Genomic DNA, 27032 nt, shown 5'->3' on the forward strand with positions numbered 1-27032 from the left:
CTGAATTATATTTTAACAAAATAACTCAAAATGTTAGTTGCTAATAGTAAAACAAACAGAGGTAACCGTCATATCACTTGCAGTAATTATCTGCAAACTACTGATTACAGTGAATAAATCATTGGTCTAAGCAGGCAGCCTTTAAAACTCAAAAAAGTGTCAGAATATTAGAACTCAGATGCAGGTGGCAGACAGATGGTTGCTGGGTTTTATTATACTTATAAGAAAGTTAACGAGCTCCCTTGCAAATTGCTCAGAAACATGTCTAAAGGGTGTTGTATTAGGAGAGAATAGAGGTGATAAACAGCTCACAATTATTCACAATTATTTACATATTGCATGTGCTGTTACGCACTTCTTAGAATTTCTTCTTGCTTCTATATGCCAGCAATTGATAGCCCATTTTTTTACACTTTTGTATCCCTTTGCTAGTCAGCAATGTGGGTTGTCTATATGTTTCTACAAGCAAAATTCCTCCAATAAATGTCACCTCCTAAGACTGATGAGCTATGTGTAACATCTTTAATAAAATATTTCAATAACTAAAACTGGATATTCCTATGCATGCTGGTGACGAATTTATGTCCTACTACAGTAGTGCCACAATCACTCCAAGTGTGGTGCCCAAGAGTCAAAGTCTGTGCTTCCCTATGGGTAGAAGTGTTACACTTTAATATGTTATATGGGAAAATTGCCAATATTTGTGTGCAAATGTTGTAGTAAGGTGAACAAATATCACAAGTGATGAAAATATTTATTATTACCTACAACATATAAAAAGCTATGTGCTTTGTTTTGGACAAATTCACAAATGCATGCAAATGTGTCCCACGCATTACAACCACGGGTATACCGCATGTTAAACCTATTATGGAAGCATGCACAAATGCATAGCCTTTATCCACCTTTTCACATGCAGTTAACTTACATGAGTAACAAGCCTTAGCACCGGGGAAGATCTGTATCCATTTAAATAACTAATGACATCCAACTTATGCGTTAGCAGTAACTTTTTAGGTGCAGTGGTTACCTGACTACTGGGACTCAATTGCACAGGGATTGTATTGTACAGCTACAGGAAACATCCCGTTCACTCTGAACTTACATTTGCCGTCACTACAAAGTCCAGCATACCTCCATACAAACATAACTCCCATTGGCCTCAATCACATGATTCACCGCATATTGGCTCATTTTGGCCAAAATGACACAATTTGCTGTGCCATGCCCCCCTTGCATTTGAAACTTGTGACCCCAGTGTGAAATTTTTTAAAGATGGCAAGTATGGCATGAGAAGATATCAGGACTGTCTTTATTGAATGTGTATTTTAATATTTTTATTATATTGGCTAAAGTAAACTTGTAAATGCATTTTCCAGCAAAAAATGCAAATGGAAGGCGAACTTGCATCCCATTAAAAGTGTAGGATGTAGCTGGGATTCAAGCACCTCTGACCACCCAGAGAATTTAAGCACTTTTGTGGGGAAGAAATGTTGGTGTCTACCCGGAAAATGAGGCAAATGAAGTCTCCCCAGATGCACCTTCACCAGAATTCGATTTATATGCAAAACCAGTTGCACTTGTCCTAGGGCCTGAGGCTGAGTAAGAGGTATAGCAAAAAAAAAAAAAATTTGCACCCGGAAAAACCATGTTACAATGCAAGGGAGGCAAGGAAAACACTGGGTGCATTTTCATGTAGCACACAAAAACTTGATAGTTTTATTTTAACATCAAAATTTAAAGTTGATCTAGGACATGCCATACACCAACTATCAACCTGCCCCACATTTTAAATTTACCTCCCCCTCTAGTGCAATATGGTTTTGCCAATTTGCACATTTGCTCATTCTATTTTCTTTGCTCCTAACTCAGTATCAGGCCCCTAATCTGTAAATAAAGAAACGCCCCAGATTCGCCCTACTACTCCTATCAAGTCTTCTGCATTTGCTGTCCTATTGGCCTATAAAGCTATGTCCTTGCCTGCAAGAACATGTATTTTGTGCAACATTAGACACATGATTTATTAAGGCAGAATTTGCACTGCAGTGTTGCATGTTCATAATTGAGCCTTATTATGTTTAAGAAGAGCAGAGGCAAGTATTCAGCACAAACGCTGCTACATATAACACTTCTGAGTAGTGTTTGCGAGCTGCGAGCAAAAACCAACTGAGAAATGACCATAGTAAGGGTAATTATGCTGTGGGCCGCTTTGTTCTAAATTGAATCTACCCCATAATGTCTGTTATAAATATGCTATGCTACAGTTAAGATTTGCTATATGGAGTATAGAACAAAGAGAAAGAGTGTATACAAGGGGCACTCCGGGGTATGAAGATTTGCTATATCACAGATCTCAACTAACTGAAACCTGCTATCAGTTTAGGAGCCAGACACTACTGGGAGCCAGTAGAGATGTTTATGCACACAGCTATAGCCTTCAGATCTAAAAAGTTAAAATTAAGAAGCAAAGAGGGATGGGGGATGTGGGTCCAGAAGAGGAACCATCCATACAAAAGAGGCACAGTTGGAAACTATGCAATTAGAAAACAATGACCTGTAATATCTTTTGTTACACCATCTGGAAGGGCTGGGTGATGACAGAAAATGTATTAAGACTTAATGGGAATCTGCAATAAATGTCATTCAGGGTATAGAAACCCCTGTAGAAGTGAGTGAGAATTGCACTCTAAATTTTCTAATAAAGAGTTCACATGCATAAACATTATGGTAAAATGCACGAAGCAAAGACATGTAAACATATTGTTTTATTATTTGATCTCACAAAGATCATTTGTGCTATCATTATATTTAGTCTAAGTTCACAAAGATCTAACGAATGTTAAACTTGCAAATATTTTTATTAATACATGATGTACAAGACAGTATTCAGTCCCGTTCTTTGCTAGCAGTGTAAAATGCTAACAGGGTGTGTGTGTCATGAACGTATACACACTGTGGGGCATTTATGAAAACTGTGGGAAAAGGAAGTTTTGCCTATAGCCAGCAATGGACTCTGTAATTTATCTAGTGCGGTTTAGAACATGAAACAACCATGTGACTCTTACATTATCCATATACATCGCTCAGTACCATCACTCCACTATGTCCAGAATTTGAATTTAAAGGGTAAATGTACTAAAGTTGCACACTTTTACAAGTCACATGTTGTAGCTAGAAAAATAATGAGTTTAAGCCCGAATGGTTTATTACAAATCTCCTAAATCTGCCAAATAAAAATAAAAAACTGGAGTGCATTAATCTAATAATGAATAATCGGATAGTTTACTATCACCATAGTTTAGGATATGGGCAGGTACCCAATATGCAGCCTTACTCAATTTTGGACAACCCTTCCTTTCTATTCAGTGTTATTGAAGAGGAATGAACAGATTTAGTCCCCCTGAACAGTAAGGTCATAGCACATGTCAGCTCCTGGCTTCAGATAAGCCAGGAGCTGGTTCGTGCCAAGGGAAGAAGCTCCTCTGACCGATCAAAGTTAGTGAGGTTGGCGTTGTCAAAACATTGCAGAACTTTAAAGAGCATTAACTACAGTAATGATGAGTTATATATAGTTAGCAGGTTTAGCAAATGGATAATTCACTTGCAAACTACATTTTTTTTACATCCATTGGTGTACCCTATCAGCCTGAAATAACCGCTATTTGGCCCTATGTGGCTGTTCCCCACTGACGTCCACCGGACAGATCACTACCTGTGATACTGCAGTACATGTGGGCAGTATTATGGGTGGCGTCACTACTGCCTGCAGAATTCTATATAGAAACAAGTTGGTTTACCAATCTGCACTGGTATGAAGAGTTTTGCCACCTTTGGACAACCCATGTTATTTAGGTACAAGCCCCCACAAGTACCCCTTTGGAGTCTGACCCACCTCAGCACTTCGCATTCATGTACCACCGGGGCTGGCACCTGGGAGCAGAGATTGCTCAGTTTTTTCCTGCAGCATTTGATATGTCACCCTGAAGTAAAACTTGATGACTTAACCCAACCTACCGCTATGTGACAGATATTTCCAAATGAACCAAGTTGGCCAAGGACAGTAATGAAAGCTGTCTTATTTGTTAACACAAACACTGGAATGCTAGAGACAATAGTTCAATGTCACATTCAAAATTGATAGAAAATGCTGGCTCATAGCATACTGAGTGTCTGAATACTACACAGATAAGAAGCTAAACAACTGTGACAGTGTGGAAATTAATCTTGCACAACATAAGCAGTACAATTCTTTGTCAATTAAAATTACTTCTACTACATGAGAAATCATTATCCATTCAAATGCCTGAAGCACAGCTTAATATCGTTCAGCACCATGCTATAGAGCACACTAAACACAAGGTGCATCATTTGACAAATCCTTCCCTGCCCCCACACATGCACGCAAAAGTAGAAAATAATATCTTACAGAGCAACATTAGAAAAAAAAATATGCGTTGTTTATATGCATAATATAATGACATGAAAGTGATTTTACAGTTATTATTCTGAAGAATATAAAAAAATACAAAGTTCAGTCCCTGTAATAAAGCCCTGGGGGTAAATGTATCAAGCTGAGATTTTTCCGACGGGTTTGAAAAACCAATCAGATTCTAGCTATTATTTATTTAGTACATTCTACAAAATGATAGCTAGAATCTGATTGGTTGCTATAGGCAACATCTCCACTTTTCAAACCCACCGGAAAACTCTCAGCTTGATACATTTACCCCCTGGTCTATTTGTTCTTTCCACAAATATGCCCAATCATATAAGACCATGCCAACTTTTAAGATTCTGGGGGAGAAGTCATGTGACATGGGGTAGGAGGATGGTGTGGTGACATGTCGCCTCACCATAGACCCGCCCCTACTATAAAAAGCCGAAATGGAGCTTAATGACACGATTAAGCCTCGCCCCCTCCATTCACTGCCGTGAATTTCAGCAAATGCGGGAGCTTTGCCAACTCTTCTGGGAGTCCGTGAGGACTTCCCAACTCGGGAGAGTAGGCAAGTATGTATAAGACACGGCTTTTCTTTATATAAAGAACAACTCACAATAGCTATTCAGAGTAGTGTAAAGGAGTAAGGAAGGATAGATTAGATTAGATTAGATTAGGCTAGAATGGAAAAGGGTGGTTGTGGGTAGTGCTAATGGGCAACAAAATGTTTAGTAGCAAAATGGCTCCCATCATCATTCATTCTATGTCATCTTCATTTACGTCTACTGGTTCAATAGTCACCATTATCAAATGAACTTTGCCCCTACAAAGGGTTCCATGTACAAACGTACATATAGCCCCACTGACTAATTTTTGCAGCTGAGTGGTGCCATGTGCAATATTATGTATTATATATAGTACAGCTCTGCTCAGAAAGGGAGCAACCTTATAGATGATGTAGGATTTGACACAGGGAAGAGACGCATCTAATTACTATTAACCGACATCCTCATCCTTGACGTCTTCTCTGGGCACTACCCCTGATGTATGAACATTTAAAGAGGCTGCCTGAAGGTAAATTTGAAGGAAGGAGTGTCAATGAGAGGCTCTTGTCTGAGGAAAAGAGTTCCTGAAAAATATAGGGTTCTTTGAACTCTCTAATTGAACATGAGATAGAATGCTGAATCTATTATCTGTCTGATGTAGGCTCTTCTCAAACTAATATACCCTTAGATTACCACTTAGGCCCTACCAGTTCCACGCTACTGTCTGGATCTGGAAGGAAGTGCAGCATACCTGATAATTTCTCTTGTCAGTATAGCTGTATTTTACTGAAGAGTCTTCTTCCAGATGTTAAATTAGTCTTTCTAAAGCTCTGCTGGTCTACTCTCAAGAGACTTTTGAAAAAATCCTTATTTCTATAAAGCTGTCTTTTCTCCATTAACGAACAAATATATCCCACAAAGAAATCCTCATTGTTTTATCTTGGATGCTCAGAATAATTCACTCGAGCTTCTTCCTTAGTAAGCTTCCATAAAATAATCTTCCAGCCTTACCATCACCGCTCTGTCTCCTAGGCTATTTAAAAGTACTAGCAGGTGATGAACAGACTGAAGATCTCCAGAGTCCTTAATATAAAACCAAGTTTTCAATACAGACGAACCAAAGAAAAATGAATGTGGAGAAACATAGGAAACAGAAGGATGATCCAGAAAATTACAAATATATATATTTCTGTGTTGTTTATTCTAAAGTTCCTTTATTTAAACTACAGGAAATAATCACATATCACAAGCAGGCTTATAAAATAAGAGACACAGGCACTGACTACTACCTCCAAATGCAGATTCGGAAACATCAGGACTAGGCTATGACAGGCTGGGGTGGTGAAATATTATAGCACAGGATCTTTTTTTGCCTAGGGAATTCAGCCCACTATATATATATATATATATCTATAATATAAAAGCCTAGTGGCGTGTGCTAGTCTGTGTGTGTGGGGAAAAAAACCAAGCTGCAGCGCCACCTGCTGGGCGGAGTTATACACTGACCTACTAAATTCTTAGTGTGTGTGGGGAAAAAAACTCAGAAAGGGCTGAAATTTGGCATACTAAGATGTTTTTAATTTGTTAATTTAATTTGTTAATTGTTAAAAGTGTTTGTAAAGATTTAAAAAAAATATATATATATTTCTTGAAGGAGAAGCGACAGTTGGGAGTGGTTGGTGGTTGCCGGGGGTGACAGTGGGGAGTGGTTGGTGGTTGCCGGGGGTGACAGAGTGAGAGGAGTGTGATACTCAGGACCGCTGAGAGAGATCCCTGTGTCTGGATAGACATCTGGATAGATGTGGCGATAAAGATGAAGGATGAGGTGATGGAGAAAAATGATGAGGTGGTGACATGTGGACAAAACCACGTTAAAAAAGGGCACTTACGTCGGGAAATAACGCTCTTCCCCTGAGGAGGCCTGGGCTAGGCCCAAATGCATGACAAGAACCTTTTTAACACCTTAAGTAGTTTGATTTGACTAGAATGCATGAGTATCATGCACGGGTTAACTTGTATATGTATATATATATATATATATATATATATATATATATATTTAATATTCTATGTGAGACTATGTGAGACTGCTGCTTTAATAGTAATAACTATAGTCTATTGGAACAAGTCAGTTGTATGCAATCAAGAGAGAGACTGCTCTGTGTGAGTAAAGCTGCAGGTTCAGTTACTCATGTGAGTAATACTGCCTGTGTATTGTTTTTCTCGTCTGTTGCGTGATGTGCTCTAGCAAGATTATTAGATTGGCAGGATGTCAGCCTTGCTTCCAGCCGCAAGATATGACCTCTTATTCCCAGTCTTAAACTGAACAGGATGTCACAGAATTACCAGTATGGGCCATTAATATGTTTATACACAGTGATCATTTCCCTCTTCATCTCCTCTCTCAGCCACTCTTTCCTCATAATTGATATCTTCAATATCTCTTATTAATTTAGTTGCTCATATTTAGGACATATTTTTTCAGGACATTATTGTGAATCTGTGCCCAAAACTCAACTCCATATTTATACCTTCCAACCTTGCCTCTTCTTCAATCAGGACAGGGTTTGTGACATGTCACAAATGGGGGCTTGGTCACATCATGATGGGATGTGACCACACCCCAGGGGTGTGCCTAGCACCCCTACACTCCCTTGACATGCAGAGCAGCAGTGAACAGACAATATCTCCCAAATGCTGTTCTGATCTATTTCAGCACTACACAGCTGTTCTGATCTGGATAGCGGGACAGAACCTTCAAATCAGGACTGTCCCGCCTAAAGAGGAGGGCTGCACATTCAAGGTAAATCATCATAAGTATGTTCAGCTAAGCATACCGGTAATTGGGAAACATTTCTAAAGAAAAATGTTCATTAGTGTTTTAACCACTCATGTAATTAAATATACCATACTTGAAAAATTAATTACAGATTTTATAAATATTTTCCAACCTGTTCTTCTTTATGTCAAGTTAGTCTTTCCCACATATGAGCTACCTTCTACAAATAAATGACAAGCAAGTCGATACGCCATGTTCCTTTGATGACATGAGTTATGCTAGTTGCTGATGTTGCAACCAATGAAAACTTTAAAAAATGCTGTATTCACAAGAAGCAATATAACAAATTAAAGTATTTGTACTTGGTTTTATAAATGCCCCTACTGTTTATTCTGAGTGTGGCTGTTTCCTCGACTTTACTTAGGGTCTTTATCTTTTGATGACCTTTATGACTGCACTGACTTCAACTTTTACCCATAAAAGCTTGTCCATCTTCTTCTAAGGCTGGGTACAGACTACAGAAAATTGTTAATGATTTTACCAACGACTGAAAGTCCCGATCAACATGCCGTTTCCTGTGTGCACACCATCGGCTGAAAAGATGGTGACTCTGCACACTTCATAGAGCTCTGCCTACACTGCTGGTCGTGATGCATACACACTGCAGAATTCACCATCATCATCTATTTATAAGTGCCTCAAAATATTTTTAAGACACACAAAAATGCCCCCAATTACTGTTATGCCTCACAAAGTGCCTTCAAATAATTTTAAACCACATATTAAATGCCCCCAGTGAATATTCAGCCACACAAAAATGCCCCCAATGACTGTTATGCCTCAAAAATAATTTTAAGGCACTAATAAATTAATAAAAAATTAGATAATTGTGTACTTACCTCTTCCAGGCATGATCCGTTCCACAATGATGCTTGGGAGGAACTGCGCAGTTCACTGTCCGCAAGATGTCGGAGAGCAGAGCTGAACTAAAAGGAATAAACGACAGCCGGAGAAGAGCTGAACTGCTGCGCTCTTCTCCGGCTGTCATTTAGGACGGACGGCGTGCCAGGACGCAGGGGGCTACGTGCCACCCTCGGGGGTTGCCGACCACTGCTCTAGCTTATGGTGTTGCAGTGGAGGCTAGCCACAGGCACAAAAAAAAGGATCACAGCAATTGATAGCCTACGCTTACGTACAAAATTAATGACTGAACCTGCAAGTAAAAGATATATAGTTATACAGGTTTAATGATATCTTTCTGTGCCTGTGGTCAGCCATGATGTGGATTGTAACCACCTATGTACAGAAATTTACACTAGCCTTAGCTTTACAGTTTTAAAAACAGATTTAAAACATACTTTTCTATTATTTCCTTTGGTTTTTAACAAACATATTGCTAAGTTTTAAAACATTTTAAACTTTGTGTTCTGTAGAAAATATCTATCAAAAAATAGATTTTCTTTCAAACCGTAAATACATGTTCAAATTGTTTTAATTTTAAGACACAGATTTACTGTCATGCCATAACAAAACGACCATGAATTATTTGCCAGCATAAAACAGAATTATAGTTTTATACTTGGAACATAAAACTTCCAGACTTCTAGTAATTCCTGATAAAAGAACCTGTTGTATAAGCAACACTCATGTTGTTGTCATGGATACACTGAATTCACCTCCTATTGAAACTTCTTGTCGCAAACTGTTACATTTAAGAACTTGAATTTTTATTTTAAATAGATCTCTACTAATGTTTTTTATAATTATATTCCCCAAATGATTACATTTAAAAATGTTGTAATTTTGTGTCGTAGTCCCAAATATTTTAATCAGTGATGAGAAATATATACACTTTAAACCTTCAATTGATCCTTAATAAATTAAAACAATACATTTGATCAAATAAATAGCTACCACATGCCACTCAAACCCCCACTCACCCTAAAACATCCCTCAGACAGCTCACAATACTAACTTACACAAAGCACACCCATATGCTATTTAGAGCCTCATTTACCCAAAATGCCTCTCAGTGAGGTGTGCACCCATATATCTCAAACACATTTGTTGCCTACTCTCCCGGAATGCCTAAGAGACTCCCAAATTTTTGGGAGTTCTCCCGTACTCCCGGGAGAGTAGGGCAACCTCCCATATCTTGTCCTGTTTGTTGGTGAAGTGGGTGGGGGACGGGACTAATAGCTGCATCCTGGCCCCGCCTCCTGCTGTAATTGGACAAAATTGGTATGGCTTAGCAGGAGAGTGTGGCCAAAAGTAGTGATTTGCGTGTTCATGCCCCCTGGAAGCAGCACCGAGATCTCCCCTCCCGGATGGGCTCAAATACCAGCACGCCATTCAATCTGAAAAATATAAAAAACTTCTTCCCCCTATGATAAAGCCTTGTGTCTCTCTTTCGCTTTGTTCCTGCTCCCACCCCTTTCACATTTAGAATATCTACTGTCAGTGTGGAACTGACTATAGACTTTACCAGGAGTTTTCCCAGTAGGCCGAATCAACCCAAGTTCAATAATTTGGGCTGGCATCTCTGTAGGTTGGGCCATGCAATGCCAGTATTCTTTGATAGGCCATGTACAGCCACTTACACTGGTAGAACAGCCTCTAGCTGTGGGCATGTGTCCGTGCCCTTACTTCCCCTCCATTCTCCTCTTCCCAGAGGCTTCCTCCATTGGTCAAGTCTGCACCACAAGACAGAAGCAGAAGTCAATGTGAGTAGCTTCCCCTCTCCTTCACTGGCCACCCTTGACACCCATCCATGTTTGTTTCACCCTTATTTGCATCTGCGGCTCTCTGCCCCTGCCCTGTGTCTGTCTCTGTCACCCCCTATCTCACTTGCCCCCTTTGTTTTAGACTGTCTGCTTCCAATTTTATATGTGAATGTTTCTCTCTAACTCATACCTGCCGACTTTGTGACTCTGCCCTCCGGGAGATCCTGAAGGACAGGTCATGTGACAGGGGGTAGGAGGGGGCATGGTGACGTCTTTCCATCACCATAGCTCCGCCCCACTATAATTGAATAGTGGGTGGCGGGGCTTAATCATGTCATTAAGTGCCCCCCCGATACTCAATGCCATGAATTTGGAAATTTTTTAGGATCCGGGAGGTTTGCCTACTCTTCCGGAAGCCCGGGAGGACTCCCCGAAATTCGTGAGTCTCCCGGAAAGGAGAGTAGGCAAGTATGCTTTAACTGTCTGTGCCTCTGTGGTGGGGGCCCCACTTCATGTGGGTGCCCCCTCAGTCCCGCCTCTTTTGTGTGTGTCTGTTTCCCCATTTGTGTTTGTGTGTGTACACCTCTGTTCCCCATTTACATGTGTGCACCTTTGTCCCCCATTTGTATGTGTACACCTCTGCCCCCCATTTGTATGTGTGCACCTCTGTCCCAATTCTGTATGTGTGCACCTCTGTCCCCCATTTGTATGTGTGCACATCTGCTCCTCCCCCCAAATTATGTGTCTCTCTGTCCCAATTCTGTATGTGTACCAATTTCTCCCCATCTGGCTTTGTTTCCCTATGGGGTCTATGAATCAAGCTAATTTTCCACTTAAATAATGTTTCTGCATCTTATATTATATTTGCTATGTATTACATGCCTAACGGAGGAGATTTCACAGAGATCTCCTCCATTTAGGCTAATACTATGCAGCATCGAAGTCCCCATAGATTAGCATGGGGACTGCAATGATCTGCAATGCATAAAGCTTTGATAAACTTTACATTGCACAGACAGTTAGCGCCATTTCAGTTACCTGTCATCTCCTATGGGATTCTGCTGAAGCCTCTCTGGCTTTGCAGAATCCAATACAGTGAAAGTGCTGTGTGCTGCCAGTAAGCAGAAAAAAGTGTTCACATCACAGGGGTCACTTCGCCAGGGTTCCCAGAGTAGCTCCCGCATAGTGCATCTTAGCGGTGCATAAATATGTATCACTGGGATGTGCAGCGATGGATATCTAGCAGCACCGCCTCTTATGATGCAGAGACCCCTAAGTATGTTACTCTCTGCCCACACTCACCAATTGTTTGTATGTCTCTGTCTCCAAAAATCCACACAAAACCACTCACTATAAGCCTACAATAAGATTAGCTGGTTTTGCCACCGATAGCTTCCCCATGTTATACAAGCTTCGTGGTGGTACATGTAGGTCTGGTGGTAACAATGAAAATTAATGAAAAAATGCTTTATTAATGAAATGCATTTTAAATAATAAAATAAACATTTCAATGATGAACACTTTAATATATATATATATATATATATATATATATATATATATATACATACATATATATAAGCAGGGTTAGCTGGATTGGGCCGGGTCTGTCTCACAATTTTTTTTTTATTTATATTTTTTCATTAGAAGATTTGGTAAAAGTGGGTAGCCAGGTCACAAAAGGAAGGAAAATAAAGGTTCTTTAGTGAAAACAATTACTGTTTTGTTATTGTCAATATTGCAATATATTTAAATAAACAGAAATAGCCACAAGTAAATACAGCTGCCAAGGAGAAGGATTAGAAAAAGATTGCTGTATGTTATTACACGATTATAGGATTTAATATATTATATACTGCTCAGCTTCCTATCTCCTCTCATTAATAAGAGTAATAACAGTATCTGTCAAACATTTTATAAATATTGTATTTACACTACTGACTAGGTGCTAGAGACTGACTTATCTCAACATAGCCATATAATAAATCAGTTTCATGCGATAACACTGGTTATTTAACCTTAATTTTGGGATTAGCCAATAAACTTACACAGGGGCCAATAGAGGTCATTATCCATCCAGAATTTTTATGTTTGGGATAGGGCCACACACTGTACAATGGATTGAGCAAAAAGACTATTTATTGTTATATAAAGCAGACTTTCGCAATTAATACCCATGGACCTTTTTACCCTCCTGCCCCCCACAAGTCTTAAGAGCTCCATCTGGCATATCACGTGCATGGAGAATATCACATAATACTTACACACTAAACAACACAAACATGGATTTACCAGATGACATGTCAGCTGCTTCATATAAAATAACCAACTAACATGATGTTTCAATTCCATTAAGAATATTATCAGAACTATAGTCTATTATTTGTGTGCTGCCATCGGAATTAACGCAAACCAACAGGTGGCCACCGAAGGGTAACTGTACATTATCAGCTTATACTATCTGCTGCTCTCCTGCGGGTTTGAGAGATTACTTCACATTCATTTATTGCCTCTAAAAGATATACGAATCTAGCAATGATGGCTCACAAGGGGAATTTCAAGTGGATCTTTTACAGAGGCTGGAATTTGCATAAGTGAAAGAAGATACAATAAATGTGGGACGATTGGTTCCGAAAAAAGGTATTTTAATGTATTGAAAATTCGTTAGACCGGGAGGTGGTTATGAGAAAGCCTAACATGAGACATAGGATTAAAATCAGCTGATGCTGTGAACAGCACATTTAGGATAAATAAGAAATAACTTGTCCTTAAATTCAGTTTGTAATACTGGCTGTCTTTGTCTTTAAACATATGTATATATATATATATATATATATATATATATATATATATATAGAGAGAGAGAGAGAGAGAGAGAGAGAGAGAGAGAGAGAGAGAGAGAGAGAGAGAGAGAGAGAGAGAGATGTATATATATATATATATATATATATATATATATATATATATATAAATTATTTTATTTAAATGTTTGCACTCCTATAAGTAGATTAAAATACATAGTGTGAGCCTCTTACCTAGCTTTATTACTTTTTTTTAGAGCTTGGAGATTTTTTTTTATTTAACCCAAATATGCCATATGGGCCCCTTGGTATTTTAGGGAGAGATGAAGCTGCCCACTTTCCTCGAGGGCACAAACTCCTTTTTGTGAATACAAAACCTACTTACTGAGCATACTTGACATGCCTCTGGGTCCGGGCTGTATAAACTGCCTCTACTAAACTAGAGCTATTTATAGATTCTGCCGTTACTTGAACTAACTTATTATTAGAATATATTTTGGAAATTCACTCTGTTATGTTCCTATTCCCTCCTCTCCCACCTTTCTCCTGCCCCCATTTGTATTTAGAAAAACAAAAGGTCATTTTACACTTCTATAGATGCTTCTTCAATAAATATAAAGTTATAAATGAGCAGATTTTTTACCATGACAGATTAAACTTTATATGCTCCTTATCTTCTTATTGCAGATAGCTGTGCTGAATTAATACTTGATATTTTTTACGTAATGCCGGTAACTGCCATAGGAATATAGGTCATACTTGCCTACTCTCAAGGAATGTCCAGGTGATTCCCAGAATTTTGGGAGACCTCCCTGACTCCCGGGAGAGTAGACAAAGTTCCCTGACTTGTGTGGAGGAGCTTGAGTGCTGTCTGCGCATGCGCGTCACTGCTGGGCACAACGGTAAAATGTGAAGGCTGTCAGGACAATCCTGCGCCCATCGCGGAACTGGACATCTGGATTTATGGATTGGAAAAGTTCCCTTGCTGTGAGATGACAAGCTAGGGATGACGTGCTAAATAAGAGGAGATCTCTGTGCAAAATAGGGGAGGGATATCTGTGCAAAAGAGAATATTTGTGCCACAGGATAGTCTTTACAAAATGAGGGGGGATCTGGGTGTAAGAGGGGGAATGTTTATGAGGAATTTATCTGAGCAAAGGGGGATACTGCTGCAACATAGAGGATCTATATGCACACAGAGAATTTCAATGCAAAAGTCGGCAACAGAAGAGGGGGAAAGAAACGTGGGTTTAGAAATGACAAAGGCAGGTACTTCGATGGCAGGAGTTGTTGGAATGATAATTATATAATTAACAATACACGCCCTTCGGTGGAGCAGAACACACCCCTTTGGCCAGAACAGGACACGCCCACTTTGGCGACCTTTCATGCGGCTCAAATGTGGCCTTTTCATCATTTCCCTGAAATCATTTTCCAACTGTGTACCAGGAAAAATTGGGGTATGGGTAATAACACTATTATCTGAACTACAAAGGTTTCCCTGAGCCATTTCAATACTTCCTGTCTTTTTAAAACCTGAAATAAGTCTGTAGTACCAGCAAGACAACGCTCAGCACTGCATACGATAATGGATATGTAACAAGATAACAGAGCCTGCAGGAAGGCAATAGCTACAAGCATTAACATAAATGTATCCATGTGAAGAACATATTAAGGTAAAAGCAAAAGATTAGCCATCTACACACAACAAACATGACTGCTGACTACACAGACATCTCCTCCACAAAAATGAATGGTCTGGATATTTATGCAGCTGTATCGATTTTCTGATGCATATTTTTTTTAACGTAAGCACAACTATCGCATGGATCTTAAAATACAACACATTTCTATGGCTTCAGAGGCTTAATAGGTGACCCAGTTTTAGGCTTTAGGATACAGTCCACAATCATGCAGCTACACTGTAGAATCAGCAGACACTCTATCATGATCACAAATTCTGTTTTCAGCTGCTGCTAAATGTACTTTAACCATGAGTTGCACTGTACAATTGTACACTGTGACTGAATGACCTCTTCCCTGTGGGCAACATACTAGTGTCGCAAAATGTGCTTCTCCACAGTAAAGTGATTGGCTTTCATTATAAATAAAATAACATGAAGTATGACCTAGTAACCGATGACGACCATCCCCCTGCTATTCCCAGTGCTTCCACAGAGTGCCTGATGAGAAATGGATATGCTCAATGAAGGAACCTACACTGTGGGGATTTATCCTACCATTAGTCAATTTATCTCTGACACTATGCCCATTATACTCCTGCTAATGGGGAATTCAAGACAGCCCCCTGCAATGGAGTAACCGCAAAAGATTGCACAACAGGAAAGAAGGGATGCTTTCAAGTGGAATAGTTTCTCCATCTAGGGATCTAAAGAAAAAAAACGGGAAACATTAGAATTAAAATTAACACTTTCAAAGCCATGTGGAACAGAGCAGCAGACTGCAGGATCTTAACCAAATGCTTTCATTCATGTAAATCTAGGGCAGTCATTCTTGGTTGCAGACAATGGCGCATTTATTTTCCTACGTTGTTATGCTGACAAAGTGATGCTAATATTTCACCACATTAGCGCTACTTTAGCACTTTAGGCAGAGTTGGTTACTGTGACTAAATTATCCCAGGTTAAAGTAATGACCTGATATAAAACAAGTCTTTACCTCAATTAATTGAGTACAGGTTAATTCCGTCAGTGCCAAATCCCGAGATGGCATTAACTTTGCTGCAAAAAGGGGTTAAGGCTGTAGAAATCTCTGATTTCTCTGGTGTGAACCCTTTCTTAAGTAGCAAAAAGTGGTGAAAGAGCCTTTTGTTGGGGTTACACCAGAATTTTGGTGCTTCACACTTGTTAAATACACCCCTAATTAACTTCAAAGCTTTAAGAAATAACAAATATGAACAATGTAGTTTCTCTTCATTGCTGAGGTTTGCCCATAAATCACCATATCATTGCTAAATTTACTATTTACTCACTATCTCAATCAACATGTGCTTACTGAAGATAATATTTTTTAAATATATCTCCATACTGTCCTCCGGGAGATCCTAGAGGACAGATCATGTGACAGGAGTAGGGAGAAGGGGGCTCCGCCCCCACTATAAAATTCTGAAATTCACAGCATTGAATAGTGGGGGTGGGGCTTAATGACGCAATTAAGCCCCATCCCCTATATTCAATGCAGTGAATTTCGGCATATTTTAGGACCCGGGAGGTTTGCCTACTCTTCCGGGAGTCCAGGAGGGCTCCCCAAAATTCAGCAGCCTCACGGAAATTCTGAGAGAGTATGCAAGTATGGTAGACATGCTTAAATCCAGTTGATTATTATTTTTTATTTTATTTTTAATCAGGATCAAGATTTTCTATTCATGTCTCCCTTTTTGTTTTGTTCTTTTCTTGGTAGAGCTTTTCCTTACCATAATCTTCTTATACCTATACTTGTTTGCTAAGTACCCATGGGGGGGGGACAGTTATTAAGACTAGCATATAGAAAAATGTGCTGTCGTGCTGTGACCCATAGGAACTAATCATCACCAATGTCTAGTTTCAAGCTACAGTTTATAAAAAGAAAATACATTTCTGGTTGCCAAGGGTTACAACACTGTGTATTTAACACCGTTACCTGATTTTCATAAATGTTCACCATTATCTCTATAAATATTTCATTAATACACCTATATTTTTTGGCATATCTCCTTATACAATGACTTTTCCTTTCAAATAAACATAACATAGTACATTAACCTTTAACATTTCCTAAGGTGGTTATTTGCATATACATGTCACAGGTTGAAAGAACTTTTGTTTTGACTATTCAAATAATGCAACTTTAAGTCAGATGAGTAAAATATAGGACTGTCCCCAATTGTAAAGCGCTACGGAATATGTTGGCGCTATATAAATAAATGATGATCATGATGATGATGAAGCTTTCGTAAACTTGATTAAAAATTATTATACATTGTGAAAATACTCCAGTCTGATTAATACAATGGTTATGGTGCCTTCACCATCGAAATAACCTTTTTTTTCAGTTTTTCTGCATTTATCTTCTTTGTTCGAGGCAAATAAGAGTCATTTGAGGTAGCACTTACATATAGTAATGATGTCATGGCTGCAGCTGATGTGAAGTGTCCAGCTACAAACCACAAGCGATTGTACATCATGCTCCAAGACTCTGCTGTCGCCTCTGAGTGTATCTGTCTACACACTTCAGGGCATTACTGGAGATGCCACAGAAGAACAGCACCAGAGCATAATTGTGCTGAAGAGGAGCAAATGCTACCCAGCAAACCCATAGCTGTCATTCTGGCTGTACTATGTCTTCAAGCAGCAGGTGCTGACACAGATGCTGTACATCTGCCCAGTGCCGTAACTAGACATTTTAGTGCCCTGGGCGAGACAGGACACCGGCGCCCCCCATCTATGTGGGAGTGACATTTGCCAAGTGGGTGTGGCCAACCTAATGTGGGCGTGTGGCTAGCACTTTACTGAAAGAATAATGTTACACATATTTTCAAATGCAAGACTGGAATTGTTCTTAACAATCCCAGCCAGTCAGTGTTCTTCTTTATTGATAGACAGCACTTGCAGACTCCTAAAAGTAAAGCCACAATCCTCAAGTTATGCAGCGTCTGCCTCTACCTGCCACAGAAACAGCTCACCCATTGGGCGGTTGGCACCATTGAGGATCACCTCCGCCCTTACATGCCCGAATAAGGTTGTGACCAGTCAAACTGGGAAGATCAGATATTAGTGGCAATTTATTTTTCTTCTCCAGATTCTAGAAGAATATGGACTCATGCTCAAAACCTTCAAGTTTGTTTTTTTTTACTTTTCCATTATTATGTATCTGGACTTTTTTTATTTTATTTTATTATTTTTTCTACATTGACCTTGTGAAAAAGACAAGATGTTCTGCAACATCTTTGCTTTGGTCTCGTAAAATGTGAAATGATGGGACTGTAGCGCACTGAATCAAATGTATCAGAAAGCACGAGATATTATTTGTTTTAGTGGTCTTCCCATTTGCACTGGTCATGTCCCCTAACAAAGTTTAGAGAGTTACATTCATTTTCACCCTCAAAACTGTAGTCTAACAGTTATAGAAGCTTCACTGCTTTACTAAACTATGAAATCACTTCAATGAAGCAAGGATTTGTTGCAGTAAAATGAAGGCTGGCTTTGGACAGATATAGGAAAAGAAATCCTGTGTATTCAGGATTTGCTTTTACATTTTTTTTCATTTTGCAGGGATGAGACAAAGGGGTATATTTACTAAACTGCGGGTTTGATCAGATTCTAGCTTTCATTTATTTAGTACCCTCTACAAAATGACAGCTAGAATCTGATTGGTTGCTATAGGCAACATCCCCACTTTTTCAAACCCGCAGCTTAGTAAATCTAGCCCTTTGGCTAGAAAGTGTACAGGTACTTAAAATTTTTGATCTGTTCTCCTAGTTGCTGCATACCTATCTGCATTTCCCACTGTGAGGGGGGGGGGGAGAATGGATAAAGGGATGTGGCACATTTAAATCACATCTTAAATGTAGAAGTAGACATACATTTTACATATAATTTAATAGAAATGCCCATTGTTTTACAGAATTAAATTGAAAAGTATAAAAAGTGCAATAAATAATTTTACAAGTGCCTCATGTATATGTGCAAAAACGGTTATTAGATACAACACTACCACAAATAACTTCGGTAAAGCCTGCTTTGCTGGTTTTCTTTTTTTATCACAAATAAACTGAGAATGTATTTACCTGAAATATGGAAACTAATCTCAGCCCTCTTCTCCCCCCCCTTCCAGTATTATCCTTTACTTTTTCTCCCAACTCACACGTCCATCAGAAAGCAGCAGCTCCTCTGTACAGTAAGTTTGCAGAGTCATTACGTCACGTCCGCAACGCTTAAAGTAAGAGAGAAAAAAAACTTTATTTATCATTACCACTGCAGGTGGTACCTCGTAACAGATGAGGCCAGAGCTGTTAGAAGCCGGCATTGACAGGGCACGTTATCATCTTGGATACTGCATACGGTGGAGTAGCGTTGTTGCTAGAGCCTTGAGTTCAACTTTGATGTACAGAGGCAGGTAGCGACGGCTGCTGCGCCCCCTTGGGCTTGCGCCCTGGGCGACAGCACCGCCCGCACCTGCCTCGTTACGGCTCTGCATCTGCCTAATACAACCTTATCATGGAATTATGCTGGGAAAAGGACACATTCCTGTCCACCAATGGTAACTGGCCAATGTGCTACAAAACAGACTTATTGCATCTTTTTATCTGCCATTTAAGCCTACAATTCATATAACATTTCAATAAATATAGAAAAGATGACATATGAGAAAAGATTTACTGCATTAATCTCATAAAGCAGGTGCCAGACATAAAATACATGTCCAGGGGGACAAATTTGTGTTTGTAGAACAGAAATGTCATTTCACATTTACATGAATTAAACGTATCACGGCAAAAGCAAAACAACCTATAACTAGCTACTGGGATTTAAGCAAAACCTATTCAGATTGCATTGTGCAGTTATGGTAACACTATTAGGGCCATTTGCAGAATTTACGGAGCACAGGGATGCGGGTCTGGATTAACTGAATGGAACCTAGAAATCACTCTTACAACACACTTTTTTACAGAAAAACAACATACAATAATAAAAAGTGTCACTCTCATGTGAAATGCTGGAAGGAAGAGAGAGTCCACTGTGTCTCTGTGGAGTAATTCTATGTAAAGGTGGAGTTATATGAAAATAAGAACCATTTTTTATGGTGATTCCTGAAATTGTTAGTCATTATTTTAAAAATTATTTTAATAGAATCTAATGGGTCTATTTATCAAGGAGTAAAAGCTCCATGGTCGCTATAAACGGGTAAGAACTGCTCTCTCTAGTGGTAACCCCTGACAGGGATAAGATTCACTGGTTTGGCCAGTGATAGCATAGAGAAGCCTTTCTAAGAATGATCACCTCTGTATTTACATTTGTACTTGCCATCATAACCAAATAAATTAATGACAAAATGCTTTATTATTTGAATAAAGCAATTTTTTTAATCATTGATAGCTGTAAAATATATTTTTTTAATTATGTTTTATCTATTTTAACTATTTTGCTATTGTTTTCACTAGACTATGCATGTGAGAAATGGTTAGCTGAGTCATAAGATGCGTATATCCCCTGAGGGGGGCCCAGCGAAGCTGTAAGTGAGGCCTCACCACTCACGGACACTATCACAGAGGCAGCTGAGTATCACACAGAATAAATTTTATTGAAAAACACCATACATACAAAAAAGATTTGGAATGCGGCCTCTAGTTAGATATCCTTGGTCTCAGCCAGTGTTTCCCAAAGTCCTCAGGGAGCAGAAACAGTCCATGTTTTCCAGGTCACAAGTGAAATAATTATACTACCTGTGGTTCGTATAAAATATGTCAATATATAATGAATACACCTGTTCTCCAGCTGGGAAATATGGAAAATATACACTGTTAGGACCCCATGAGGACTGGATTTGGGAAACCCTGGTCTAAACAAAGTAAAAGTTTCCTTCTGGCCATTATAGCCAACCACTGATCCTTGTTTATCAATCATCAATAGAGCGGCCTACAAGTACCACTTCCCACCTCTGAATAATACCTATACATATATATATATATATATATATATATATATATATATATATATATATATATATATATATATATATATGTTTAGACAAAAAAAATATATAATCTGGCACTGTGAAACAAACACTATATAAATCACTATGTATATACATAAAGGAGAATTTTGTGTGGGATAAACTCACCTGCCAATGTCAAGACATCTCCTGTAGGTGAGTCCCTAACCAGTTAAGCAAGAAGTGAACCTCAGGGTGTCACAATTAAATCCCACATTTTCAAAGTATACAGCAACCTATGAGGAGAGGGATATGACTCCCTAAAACAACTGTCTAGGGACTCGCCTACAGGAGAGGCCTTGACATTGGCAGGTAAGTTTGTCCCAATATAGTTATAATTAGGGATGTGCACCGATGACTTTTGGTGTCTCGTGTTTTGGATTCGGATTTTCGCGATGTTTTGGGTTCGGATTTGTTTCGCAAAACACCTGTCGAAAGGTTTTGGTTCGGATTTAAGGTTTTGGATTCGGATTTTTTTTGAAAAAAGCATAAAAAGTTTAAAAATCAAGTTTTTGGGCTTATTTTCACTCCTACGCTATTATTAACCTCAATAACATTCATTAACAAGCATTTCCACTAATTTACAGTGTATTCTGAACACCTCACAATATAGTTATTAGTCCAAAACGTTGCAACGAGGTATCTTTCTGGACTGCGTAGTGGAGTGGTCCCCACAATATAATAAGAAAACCATCAACTGGTCTTAATCGCACCAAAAAATGTACCTGGGCTGCGTAGAGGAGTGGGTCACCACAATATAATAAAGAAAACCATCAACTGGTCTTAATCGCACCAAAAAATGTACCTGGACTGCGTAGAGGAGTGGGTCACCACAATATAATAAGAAAACCATCAACTGGTCTTAATCGCACCAAAAAATGTACCTGGACTGCGTAGAGGAGTGGTCACCACAATATAATTTAAAAACCCTGAACTTGTATGATTCGCACCAATAAATGTATCTGGACTGCGTAGAGGAGTGGACTTTTACTGCTGAATGTGTGAACTTGGTAATATTGCAGTACCAATGGGCTTATACTGCAGGATTGGTTTGGCAAATTTTGTTGTAATTAAAAAAAAAAATTAATTAGTTTTTTGTATATTTTTTTATTAACTTTTTTTAAATTTTTTTAAACACTTGGGAATATTAAGGAAAAAACTATGCCCTTAGAAGCACAGAGCACTGGACACAGGACCACTGGACTGAACAGGACACAGCACAGGACCCAGCAGCACCACTGAACTCAAAATTGACAGAGCACAGCACACAGCACCGCTGGACCGATACTGCAGAATGTGTGAACTTTGTAATATTGCAGCAGTACCACTGGACTTTTACTGCTGAATGTGTGAACTTGATAATATTGCAGTACCAATGGGCTTATACTGCAGGATTGGTTTGGCAAATTTTGTTGTAATTAAAAAAAAATGTAATTATTTTTTTGTATTTTTTTTTATAACCTTTTTTTAATTTTTTAAACACTTGGGAATAATGGGGAAATAACTATGCCCTTAGAAGCACAGAGCACAGGACACAGCACCACTGGACTGAACAGGACACAGCACAGGACCCAGCAGCACCACTGAACTCAAAATTAACAGAGCACAGCATACAGCACCACTGGACTGATACTGCAAAACAGAACACAGCACAGCACAGCACAGCACAGCACAGCACAGCACAGCACAGCACAGCACAGCACAGAACTAAACAGCACAGCACGAGATCTACCAGGACAGAGGACCACCTAACACACCCTCCCTCTACCCTGATCAATGCCCGAGTGAAGATGGCGGCGACTAGCGGGGAATTTATAGGTTCCGAGTATCGCAAGATCCGACAACGGGATTATGACTCGGAGCCTCGCTTTCAAGTTTTCATTTGGCGCCAATACCCGGATCTGTCTCGGATCCGACTCGGATCGGCAACGTTCGGGTGGGCTCGGATTCAGGAAATCCGAGTGCGCTCATCTCTAGTTATAATGTGAAAACTCTTACTCATGTATATGCTGATATATATATATATATATATATATATATATATATATATATATATATATATATATTATATATACATATATACATATATGGATGGAGATATATATATATATATATATATATATATATATATATATATATAGAGAGAGAGAGAGAGAGAGAGAGAGAGAGAGAGAGAGATATAGATATATATATTTATCTTGTTTCAGTGGGCCAGACAATAATTTGTTTGCACATACAGAGTGGTCTTAATTGTCCAGGCAGTACTCTCTCAAATAATTTTATTCACGCATTAATATAATGGCGCGCACCTTGGTTTCGCTGATTCTATATTATGTTTGCAACTCATATGGCAAAGGGGATTGGCCCAAACTACAAGCAGGAATGACATTGCACATTGGCAAATTGAATCTCCTCATACATTGCCATCTGTGACGTGAGAAGTAAATGAGGCAGGTGGAGGAGTTTTTGTTGGAAGATTACATTAAAGGGGAATACAACAATAATTTAATTTAGACAAAAGTGGAATTAGCCTTTATTGAGATTATTGCTAGAAAAAAGTAATTAACTTCCAATATCCAAAACCGGTGACCATGTCAATACGTGATCTGGAAATATTTTTTGATCTTTTTCTGTATAATTAAACTAATAAAGTTGAATACATTTACAATGTTCAACTGGTGACAATTCAGAAAAATATTACATAAAGGTTTATTTAGATTTTTAAAATTGTAATCAAATATGTTGTATGTGAGGATGTCCAGTTCCTCTAAATGTAACATTATTGTAACACTGACGTATAAATGTGATTTTCTTCTTCAGGGCTGGAGACACACATGATAATTTCAGTTTTTCCATCTTAAGAAGCCCAAAAATTACAGTGTTCATGTGTGTTTGGTCCCAGAACAGACAGATCTATCTGATCAAATCTAATCAAGATTTAATAAGGAAAGTACAATATACATAGGCAAACCGGGGAGAGGAGGGGGTTCCTAGTGCCCGGAAACCCCCCTCCAAGCCTGGAGCACTGTATAATTGAGGTGGCTAGACCCTGCCCCCGCTTCACACGGCTCTGCTTCAAAAGGGAGAGCTGCGTGCACCTAACAGTAGTGCATGCAGCATTGCCCATGTATATTATAGGGATAGGAAGAGTTGAAGAGCAGCCAAGCGCTGTCTAATGTTATAGCCACGCCCACATGTATGCTGGGCACGCCGACTGGTGGCGTGGTGTGGAAACCCCCCTCTACAAATCCTGCGTTTGCCCTGATATAGTGATTGGTTGATGGTTTGTGAAACACATTGTATGTGGTCATAGGTCAACGAAAATGCTTGGGACGTCTACAATCCAGTTGTCTGACCCAACCTGTGACCTGGATACATTCAATCTTGTCTTTCATTTGTAGCTAAACTGGTCATGAATCCAGATATTCAGCAGTCTGATCAAACTACCGAATTACCATGTGTATGGCCAACTTAAGTCTTTAGTATTTAATTAGATCCGGGATTCACGGCACTGCACCACAACTGGCTGAGAAGACAATCCGCGGGACCGCAATAATGTGAATTTTCGTTTGCAACCATAAATCTGCGATATTGCGGTACCATATTAACATACTTACCTGCGCAGCCGTGTGGTGCCGCGAATCCTGGACCTAATTGAATACCCCGCGAAGTCTTTGTTAATCACTAGTTATGCAATAATTCTTTGCAGCTTTACTGTGGTAGCATCTGAAAGAATAACACCACATAAAACTAAAATGTTCACAAAGATAAGAAAAAATACATTAAGAGAAAATACAAATTTTTACTTAGCTTCAGTCCAGTGTTGCTATTATACTATGTAACACCAGACCACATAAAACACTATTTAGGGGTAATTCAATTCGGCCACGTTAGTGTAGGAATAATGGGGCGCTAACTATATTACCATTAACACAGTAATTTTAACCTGGATTTTTGCTCACAGCCCTTGAATCAGCTTTAAAATTACCGTACTTATGGTAATAATACACACTTTTATTGTAGTAACGGTAAAACTGCGCGGGCCGCATTATTCCTAGAATAACACAGCCGAATTGAATTGACCCCTTTGTATTTTCTTATCTTAGTAAAATATCTCCAAAAAATTGCTTTTTTGCTTCAGAGAAATTTTTCTTTTTCAAAATATATTGTTATCTATCTATACCCTACTTGTCAATCATTGGTTAGATGAGCAAGTATCCATTTTTTACCAAATGGTTACTATGGAAAACAGTTTTAAATGTAAAATAAAAGTCCTTGGCCCACCAAAAGTCATGTTGTCCCACTGACAGTGCTGAGGTTTTAAACACATACGTGGGGATTCAATTCCTCGCGCTGTTCTCTAGAACAACGCGGGCCGTGCACTATTATGGCTACCTGCGCATTATTACTGTCACTATGGTAATAGCTGTGCCTCATTAACATTATTACAGTAATTTCAACACTGACTTTTGGTGAGCCGTTAGCAAAAATCTACAATAAATTTAGTGGTAATAATGAATCTGCCCCATGTTTGAACATCATGGCTTCGCATTTTTTATGATACCGCAACATCGCAGATTTCCCTTGGCAACCCTATGAGTGGGGGTGAAGGGAAATCAGTGATGTTGCAGTAACGTGGAGTGTCTTAGTGCCCATTCCGGAGGCACTCAGTGCACAATCAAATATGTCCCATAGGGCTCATGTAGAGTTGGATGCAATTTCCATCTAAAATGCTGATGGAAACTGCATCCAGAGAGAATGCACCTTACAGGGGGGGTATGATAAGCTGGATGCATCTAAGATGGCCATCATCACTATCAGTTCATAACTTACACTAGCACGTTTTTACCATATGCTGGCAAGCGCATACACGTCTGAATCTCAGTCTAAATTAGACGCATTTGCTCCAACCCGTCCTTCACTCCCGATCATTCCCTGTTCCACAAGCGGCCTTAAGTGCATGATGCGTTTTACTCCTCCTAAGGCTGAGAAAGCAACTAACGCTTTGTGGACATGCGCAAAGAATATTATACGCTGGAAATGCAGTTTGCGTCCAACCCTACATGAGCCCTATAGTGTGAGAAAGCTTTGGATGGTGGGTGTTTGAAACCTCAGTGATGTCAATAGGGCAGAGTGGCTGGATGACAGCTGCACATGCTCTCCTGCAGTTCTAATGGTTTCCTATTAAAAAAGGAAAAATACGTACAGAGTGAAAAGAGGAGCTGTAAGATACTGGTTAGAGAGCATCTAAGGAACAACATAAAGCTGCACTTCCAGCTAGGAAAAATATTTTAGTAACGTTACCCCTAGCCGAAGTCTGTCATTTTCCCAGGTCTCCTCCCTTTCTCTCACAGTCCTGGTGAGCACTAATCACAAGCCGCAATCAAGAATTTGTGGCATGTGATTGGCCCTCCAGCTCACACACACACACACACATACCCTCCATTGCCATTTAAAAATGGTTAGTTTCATAGATCTGCTGGTTCTGTGACAATGGGGCCTATTTATCAAGCCCTAAACCATGTGGAAACTGCTTTTCCCTCACCACAGCTTACCTGCTCCCTCCTCCGGTCACTATTGCAATGTATTTTTGCGATACTGAATGGAGTTTTAAGGTAAGTAGTCATTACCCCGGGACAGCCTCCCATCTGTCTCAGGATGATTTTTTGATAAATGGTTACATCACAATAATGACAGATGATAATTAACGGGGTAAAACCCTGTTAATAAAAAAATAGGCCCTAATGTTTAAAATCAAGTTAATTAAGGTGAGAGTTCTACATTTTTAGACAAATTTAATTGTGATGCTTGTATATTATCTTCTACAAATCTTTCCTAAATACATTGTTTGCTTTCTTTCTATTTTTCTTCAGTGTCTTCAAGCTAGATATTTATATTATGAGACCGATATTTTATAATTATTATTATTATTATTATTATTGTATTGACATTCACCCTAAAGAAAGGCAATATTGTATTCAGGATAACACAAATAAATCTGCCTGGTGATATTAATGGAAAGCTGGGAGGTGCATA

The 27032-nt window shown here is 39.1% G+C and overlaps 1 protein-coding gene across 5 annotated transcripts in view; it reads right to left on the minus strand.

The window, feature by feature from the left end:
* The window catches only part of MTCL1 (microtubule crosslinking factor 1), a 161396-nt gene that overhangs the window by 132209 nt on the left and 2155 nt on the right, over positions 1-27032 (minus strand). The window lies entirely within an intron of this gene.

Source organism: Mixophyes fleayi, chromosome 5 (genome assembly GCF_038048845.1).
Source record: "Mixophyes fleayi isolate aMixFle1 chromosome 5, aMixFle1.hap1, whole genome shotgun sequence".
In the NCBI taxonomy this organism is placed as follows: Eukaryota; Metazoa; Chordata; class Amphibia; order Anura; family Limnodynastidae; genus Mixophyes; species Mixophyes fleayi.